At 42.4% G+C, this 7,796-nt stretch overlaps 1 long non-coding RNA gene across 2 annotated transcripts; it reads left to right on the forward strand.

Moving 5' to 3' along the window:
- The first annotated feature begins 6,353 nt into the window (after positions 1-6,353).
- LOC133620335 (uncharacterized) lies at positions 6,354-7,183 on the forward strand. 2 transcript variants are annotated; one of them, XR_012051150.1, is made up of 3 exons: positions 6,354-6,481; positions 6,856-6,983; positions 7,091-7,183. It is a non-coding gene; the product is annotated as an uncharacterized lncRNA (long non-coding RNA). The 2 variants fall into 2 exon arrangements; XR_009817507.2 differs by having other exon boundaries at positions 6,856-6,971; positions 7,091-7,115.
- The last annotated feature ends 613 nt before the right edge of the window (positions 7,184-7,796 follow it).

A 7,796-nucleotide genomic window follows, 5' to 3' on the forward strand; every position in this document is an offset into this window, starting at 1 on the left:
TATATATATAAATGTGCTGGAAAATGCTGGATTTACTCTATGATGCCCAGTGTCACAATTTAAAAATGTATAGTTTGATGTAATTGTGTTGCTCCCGGTGTAAGCATCAAATGTGCCTGGGTGGGGCAAGCCCAGTTATTTGTCATGCAGTATATATATAGATGTATATAGTCTATTTAAAGCTTTGGCTTCTTTAAAAAGTTTACATTTTATCTTGAAAGTGCTGGAAAAAGCTTGAATTTTGCTCCTAAAAAGCTGTATGTTAGTTAATAGCACTGTTTCAATTAAATTAAAATTCAGTTGAATTTAGTTATAGAAAACTGCTCTCACTTTATAACTAATGATAAGCACAAAGTTTATATTATATCTCAAATGATAGGTTTGAATTCCAATTTTAGTGTCTGTAACTGGGTTTCCATTACAGATTTTTTGCAAAATAAAAACAACATTTCTAAATGACGACAGTCTAATTGCGCATTAAATCTTATCCCGCAAGAATTCGGCATAGGAAGATGGACTCTCCAAAAATCCATGTAACACTCCGTATTCTGTGTTGTTATAACACAAAATGGCTTCAAACACTCACAAAATGCTACAAAAACCCATAAAATGACTTAAAAAACACACAGAATACAACAAAACCCATAAAAAGACTTAAAACACACATACAATACCCCCAAAACACACAAAATACTAAAAAAAACACACAGAATACTACAAAAACCCATAAAAAAAACTTAAAACACACATACAATACCCCCAAAACACAAAATACTCAAAGAACATACAAAATGACTTAAAAAACACACGGAATACTACAAAATCGCATAAAAAGACTTAAAACTCACATAAAATACCCCCAAAACACTACAAAAACACACAACATACTCACAAAACTCAGAAAATGACTTAAAACGCACAGAAAATACCCCAAAAACGCACAACATGACTTAAAAAACTCACATGACTTAAAAACACAATATACTCAGAAAATGACTTGAAACACATAAAATACCCCACAAAACACACATAACACTACAAAAACCCATGAAATGACTTAAAAAACACACAAAATACGCCAAAACACACACAATTAAATAGTGAGTAACCCTGGTCTAGGCACTATTGAGCGTAGGTGACCAGAGCACAAAATCATGAGGTGTGTGTGTAAATATTTTTGCTTCTACATTGTTAATGGCGAGGTTACTAAACAATCACCTGTTAGCTTACCAGCGTGAAGATATGCAGATAAGATTACAGGTATCATAAATCATGTTTCATTTTATGTGTTTTTTTAATTGAATGTGCAATTTCACATTTGTTGGCCCTTTTTTTGGTAGCCCTATTTGAAATTATATATAGGAGTATCAAGTCATTAGGTTTTTGTAATGATCATTTTTCTTATATTTGTGTATACAGTATTTGTTTTGACTGGGCCTTTCAACTTTGGCTGTATGTTTTGCTTCAAAATAACTGATTTGAAATTCATTTTAAAAATATATCAAATGACCTGTCGGTTTCTGCTTTTTTTCTGTTTCCTAGCATTTTCCAAATTTGATGTCCCAGCTGTAACAGAAGGTGTCAAAGTTGTTGACAGTTCAGGGACTGAGATAGATGATGATGTTTTTGAGGAAATTGTGAAGGATCCATCCACTGGGGTACTAACCATCAAATACGAAACAGGTTTGTTACCGCTTTAAATTTGTAAGCTATATTAACATTTTTATTCCAATAGTGAGAAGAGGTAAATCTTTATTTATAATCAAGCTAAGTAACTTTTTTTTTCAAAGCAAACCGATATTCTCCATTAGATTAGGTGTGGGTTTATGAGCAAATTGTGTCCAACATGTCTTCTTTCTCCTTTTTGCAATGGTGGTTAGAATCTGTCTCCATGGTAACCTCTCCAAAGTCCCAATCATCCGTTTGTTCATCGGATTCAGACACAATCATCCTTGAAGACACTCCTACCAGAAAGCGTCAGAGGCTGGACTCTGAAGCTATGCAAGTAAGACTTCATACAGGCACTAACGCTTTCTATTGAACAAGGATTAAAATGGTTCGAACAATGATCTTAAATTGCATCGTATGAGGGCTATGTTTAAGTTATGTCCAGATTTTAACATTGTATTGTACTAAATATACATTTCTTAAACTGTTTTATATTTTTGTTTGATATTTTTATTTCAGCTGATGAAATCCATTCTTACCAAGAAATCGGGTGGAAAATATTTAATAAATGAATACAACCGAACTAAGTCCTTAACAGATGAGAGCAGAAGAAAACTGGTGAATATACTGGCAGCTGAGATGACGGAGAAGAATGGGTAAGTTGTTAATTGGTTTTGATTGGCACATGTGTTCTTATTTAGGTTTCAGAGTAATTTTAAATCTAAATAATAAACATTTCACTACATCTTATAAAACGTGTGTATGACAAATAAACTTTAATGTGATTTTTTTTAAGTACATCTCCATCTAGACAGGTGAAGGAAATGTATGCACAAGGAATTGTGAACTTGTTCCCCAACCTCAAAGACCCATTTTCCAAGAATGGCTATGTGAGTTACACACTCTTAATTGTTGTTACAGATTTTATTTTGAGTCGTCCCAGAGTATGTTGTGACTAATAGTGCCTATTTTTGCAATTCTCTCAAAGGAACATTTTTATGATAGCAACAGTGGTATTGGGTACTTGGCCTGGAGAATTACAACTATTCAGAGATGCAGTGCTAAAGAAAGGCGATCATCATTTGGAGGTAATCCTATATTATTCTTGAAAAATGTATTAAATAGAATAGTCATATGAGTACTTATTGTCAAGACTTGGACTGTGGAGTTTTTGTTTTCCCAAGATGCAAAAGGATTTGGATCGGACATGGCTTGAAGGTAAATACATTTTTAATAATAACACTCAAAAGAACAAAAGGCGCGCTCAAGGCGGATGTACAAACTTGACTAATGAAAACAAAAGACTTGCACGGGGGCAAAAAACTATGAACAATAAAAAACACTAACTGTGGCAATAATAAACAAACTTACTTGGCATGGACATGAAGTGCGCAGACGTGGACAGAGTGTGACAGGGGGCATGAATGCGAGGATAGCAGGGTGAGAAAGGCTATGACTCCAGGACGAACAACAGAAAATGAAAAGCTTAAATAACACAGACATGATTAACAACAGGTGCGTGACTCAAAACAGGTGCGTGACATGACAGGTGAAACTAATGGGTAACTATGGTGACAAGACAAGGGAGTGAAAAAGCCAGAAACTAAACAAAACATGACTAAGACAAAACATGATTACACAGACATGACAGAACTCCCCCCTTACGGACAGATCCCAGATGTCCAAGAAAAAACTTAACAAGAGTCATGGGAGGGCGGGAGGGGGACATGGCGGTGGGTCGCCAGCCCAAGTGGCCCCGAATCCATCGAGGCATAGTCATGTGGCGGCGGCGAGTGGAACGCCGCTGCAGCAGGCGAGGTGGGCGACCCGGGACAGGCCACATCCGTGGCCGACTGGGAGGTGGGCGCACTTGGCGTGGCGGGCGACCAGGTAGCGGTCATATCCGTGGCCGACGAGGAGACAGGCGCGTCGTCATCTTTGCAGGCGTGGAAGCTCGGCGTGGCACGTCAGGCGGCGAAGCTCGGCGTGGCACGTCAGGCGGCGAAGCTCGGTGTGGCACGTCAGGCGGCGAAGCTCGGCGTGGGTCTTGGTCTTGGCATGGCGGGTCTTGGTCTAGGTCTTGGTGTGGGTCTTTGTCTTGGTCTTGGTGTGGGTCTTTGTCTTGGTCTTGGTCTTGGTGTGGGTCTTGGTCTTGGCATGGCGGGTCTTGGTCTTGGCATGGAGGGTCTTGGTCTTGGCATGGAGGGTCTTGGTCTTGAACTTGGCGTGGAGGGTCTTGGTCTTGGACTTGGCGTGGAGGGTCTTGGTCTTGGACTTGGCGTGGAGAGTCTTGGTCTTGGACTTGGCGTGGAGGGTCTTGGTCTTGGCGTGGAGGGTCTTGGTCTTGGCTTGGCAGTGCTTGGCGGCGTGGAACTGGTACCGGAGCTTGGCATGATGCGGCTAGGCGTGGTGCGGGTACTGGAGTCTGCCGTGGAACTTGGCGTGGTGGAGCTGGTGCTAGCCTTGGTGCGGCGACAGGTGCTAGCCGAGGTGCAGCGACAGGTGCTAGCCGAGGTGCAGCGACAGGTGCTAGCCTTGGAGCAGCGGCAGGTGCTAGCCTTGGAGCAGCGGCAGGTGCTAGCCTTGGAGCAGCGGCAGGTGCTAGCCTTGGAGCAGCGGCAGGTGCTAGCCTTGGAGCAGCTAGCCGTGGTGCTAGCCTTGGAGCAGCTAGCCGTGGTGCTAGCCTTGGAGCAGCTAGCCGTGGTGCTAGCCGTGGAGCAGGTGGAGGTGGCCTAGCTGGGGGTTGCGGCTTGGCAGGTCGGAAGACTGGTGAGGGCGGTCGTGCTGGAGGCTGTGGCTTGACGGGTCGGAAGACTGGTGAGGGCGGTCGTGCTGGAGGCTGTGGCTTGACGGGTCGGAAGACTGGTGAGGGCGGTCGTGCTGGAGGCTGTGGCTTGACAGGTCGGAAGACTGGTGGTGGCGGCCGTGCTGGAGGCTGTGGCTCGGCATGGTGATGCCGAGCCACCCCACCAACACAGCCCCCGACCCCAGCCCCCCTCTCAAGGGGCGGATACCAGACGCGCTCCCTGCGGTCTGGAACTCTCTGTAGGGGTGGGCGGAAGAGGGCAGAAACTTCCCCATTAAATTGTCCAAATTGTCTTTTTTGTACCTGTGTTTTTGTGGGTGAAAAACATTTTTTTTTGTGACTTGGGCGTGACTTGAGTCCTGGGGGGCGGGGCATGAAATTTGGGTGGCTTGTCTTGACAGGATCTAATGTTCAAAATCATATTTTGGTAGTGTTGAATCATGGTCATGGGATTGGAGTCTTTTGCTGGAGGTGAGTGATCAAAAGAAAAAGAGTTGAAAAAAAAATCCTGGTCTGTGACGTCATTTTGGAGCTGCGGAGCTGGCAGCAGCCTGCTTCCGCCCGGAGTGGGAGGAGCCTGCGGGAGCGCTGCGTGCGGTCTGCTCGCCTTCCCTGACGTCCTCGGTCTGGAGCGGCACTTCCGGGATTGCGGTGACGCAGCCTCGTCCTCGGACCAAATGGAGCTAATAGGAATAAGCTTCCCATTTGGCCCCCACGTCAGGTCTCGCTCCGCCATGGCTCCTAACGACTCCCAACTTCCTTCTTCGACCAAATTCTTTGCGGGAAAGCGATTAGCTGGAGTCATAATGTCAAGACTTGGATTGTGGAGTTTTTGTTTTCCCAAGATGCAAAAGGATTTGGATCGGACATGGCTTGAAGGTAAATACATTTTTAATAATAACACTCAAAAGAACAAAAGGCGCGCTCAAGGCGGATGTACAAACTTGACTAATGAAAACAAAAGACTTGCACGGGGGCAAAAAACTATGAACAATAAAAAACACTAACTGTGGCAATAATAAACAAACTTACTTGGCATGGACATGAAGTGCGCAGACGTGGACAGAGTGTGACAGGGGGCATAAATGCGAGGATAGCAGGGTGAGAAAGGCTATGACTCCAGGACGAACAACAGAAAATGAAAAGCTTAAATAACACAGACATGATTAACAACAGGTGCGTGACTCAAAACAGGTGCGTGACATGACAGGTGAAACTAATGGGTAACTATGGTGACAAGACAAGGGAGTGAAAAAGCCAGAAACTAAACAAAACATGACTAAGACAAAACATGATTACACAGACATGACACTTATTGGTTTTGTTGCATTTGTTGCAATGCTTTTCAGCCAATAGCCAAACATTTTTTCATAAAAGTTGGGTCAAATCCAGCTGACAAAGTGTTTTGAACTGTATGTGATTGTCATGAGTAGTATGTCCCCATATTGTTTAGCTTTGGCGGAAGGACCATCTGATGAAGACAAGTCGGGAGGACCAACTGTTGGACGAGTTACCCAATTCATTCCAGAGATTGTCCTGTCTGAAGATGAGTGCAAGGAAGCGATGTCACTGATGAAACATTCGGCTGACGTGGACATGGTCATCAAAAAGATGAAGCTGACATTTGCCCATCAGCATAACATGGTCCTGGACCCACAGCAGTCAAGCAACATTCTATCTTATTGTCCTCGTTTTAAAGACATCAAAGGCTTGGTAATTATCTCATCAACATTTTCTGTATTAATGTTGTACAACTATTGCACATTTTAACTGTCGTTTACTGTGTAATTTTAAAATTGGTACCTAACTTCCCACTACAGGTTGAACAGGATTTTGTTCTATTGTTTGGAGAGGATGTATCGGGCAAGTTTCTGGAGAAGTAGCCAACCACATTCAAAAAGAAGATCATCCAACAATGCAGAAAGCTTCCCTCCATCACTGAGCTTGAGGAACTCCTGATGGCAGCTGACCCTCCTGAGGATGGGGCTGAAGTGAACGTTGACTTTGGTAAGATGTTTGTAAGGATACATCCATTTAAATGAGGAAGCATGTTCAAAATGCAGACTTACAACCATAATTAGAACAAAATTCCAAAGTCTTTGGCCTCACCAAGAAGATTTTTTTGGAAAAAAAAAGGACTTCGTCAGGTGTTTTTAAAGTGCCATATTTTATTTATGTGTATGTATATATATATATATATATATATATATATATATATATATATATATATATATACATACACACACACACACACATAAATAAAATATGGCACTTTAAAAACACCTGAAGAATAGTAATGAAAATGCCACTGACCTTGCAGTGTATTAAATTAAATTGTTGGTCCACATTTGAAGTAGGCTATCAAACTTGTTCTGTTTCAGGTTGGGACAGTGACCTCTCATCGATTTTGCTGCTCTTACACTTGATCCCACCGACTGCTCTAGGTCGGAAGAGGCCAGGAAAAGTTTCTGCATCCCGGGCTGAGAAGCATCTTGTGGTCTTCAAGAAGGTTTGTGTTGTTTTCTAATAAAGGATTTTTAGTTTACAATAATTGATGTAATCATTTCTATAATATAACCACAACCATGTCGATTTTTTTAATTCTTCTCTCCATAGACTGGAACAAGCATCCAAGAACATCTTGACACCATTACTACCAGCACTCAACCCTATCTCCTGGCTGTTGGAGTGAGGAAGAATACAATCCACCAGTTCTTCATAATTCTCAACAAGAATGCCATACCTTGCAGGTCACACTCCTCTCTTGGTGCTTTTGATGAACTGTTTAAAGCACACTTTGTGTTTACGACATCATACCACACCATGCTCCACAACATGTACACATTCATCCAGACTACTTTGTACAACATTGATGTTGGGAAGGTCAAAGAGAGTCCTCGTGTTGCTGAAATTAGGACAAGGTTGCTTCTGTAGTGTTTGACTTTCGTCTTCCACCATTAAGTGTTTTGTTTGTCAGGCTGAGTTCCCTAGTTCAAACATGCTTGTTCGTCATTTACGTTTAGTTCACGGTTACCTGCCTGGAAAAAATCTTAACCTTAAATGCGTTCAAACTAGATGTGGTGGTGTGTTTGGTACTTTCTCTGGTTTTAGGAAGCATTTGAAAACAAAACACTCAGAGTGTACTGAACTACAGATTGGCACCTATGTTCACTTAAACAGGACAGAAGAGACAGTGTCAGTTAATGTAGATGAGTCAGCCACAACATCTGAACAGTCGAGACAAGCTAATAGGAGCAGTCTGGATATGTGTGCCACTGCTGTTGCACAACTTAAGGTAGCTGGATTAAGTCAGTCTACTATG

The sequence above is a fragment of the Nerophis lumbriciformis genome, linkage group LG24, assembly GCF_033978685.3.
Source record: "Nerophis lumbriciformis linkage group LG24, RoL_Nlum_v2.1, whole genome shotgun sequence".
NCBI classification, from domain to species: domain Eukaryota; kingdom Metazoa; phylum Chordata; class Actinopteri; order Syngnathiformes; family Syngnathidae; genus Nerophis; species Nerophis lumbriciformis.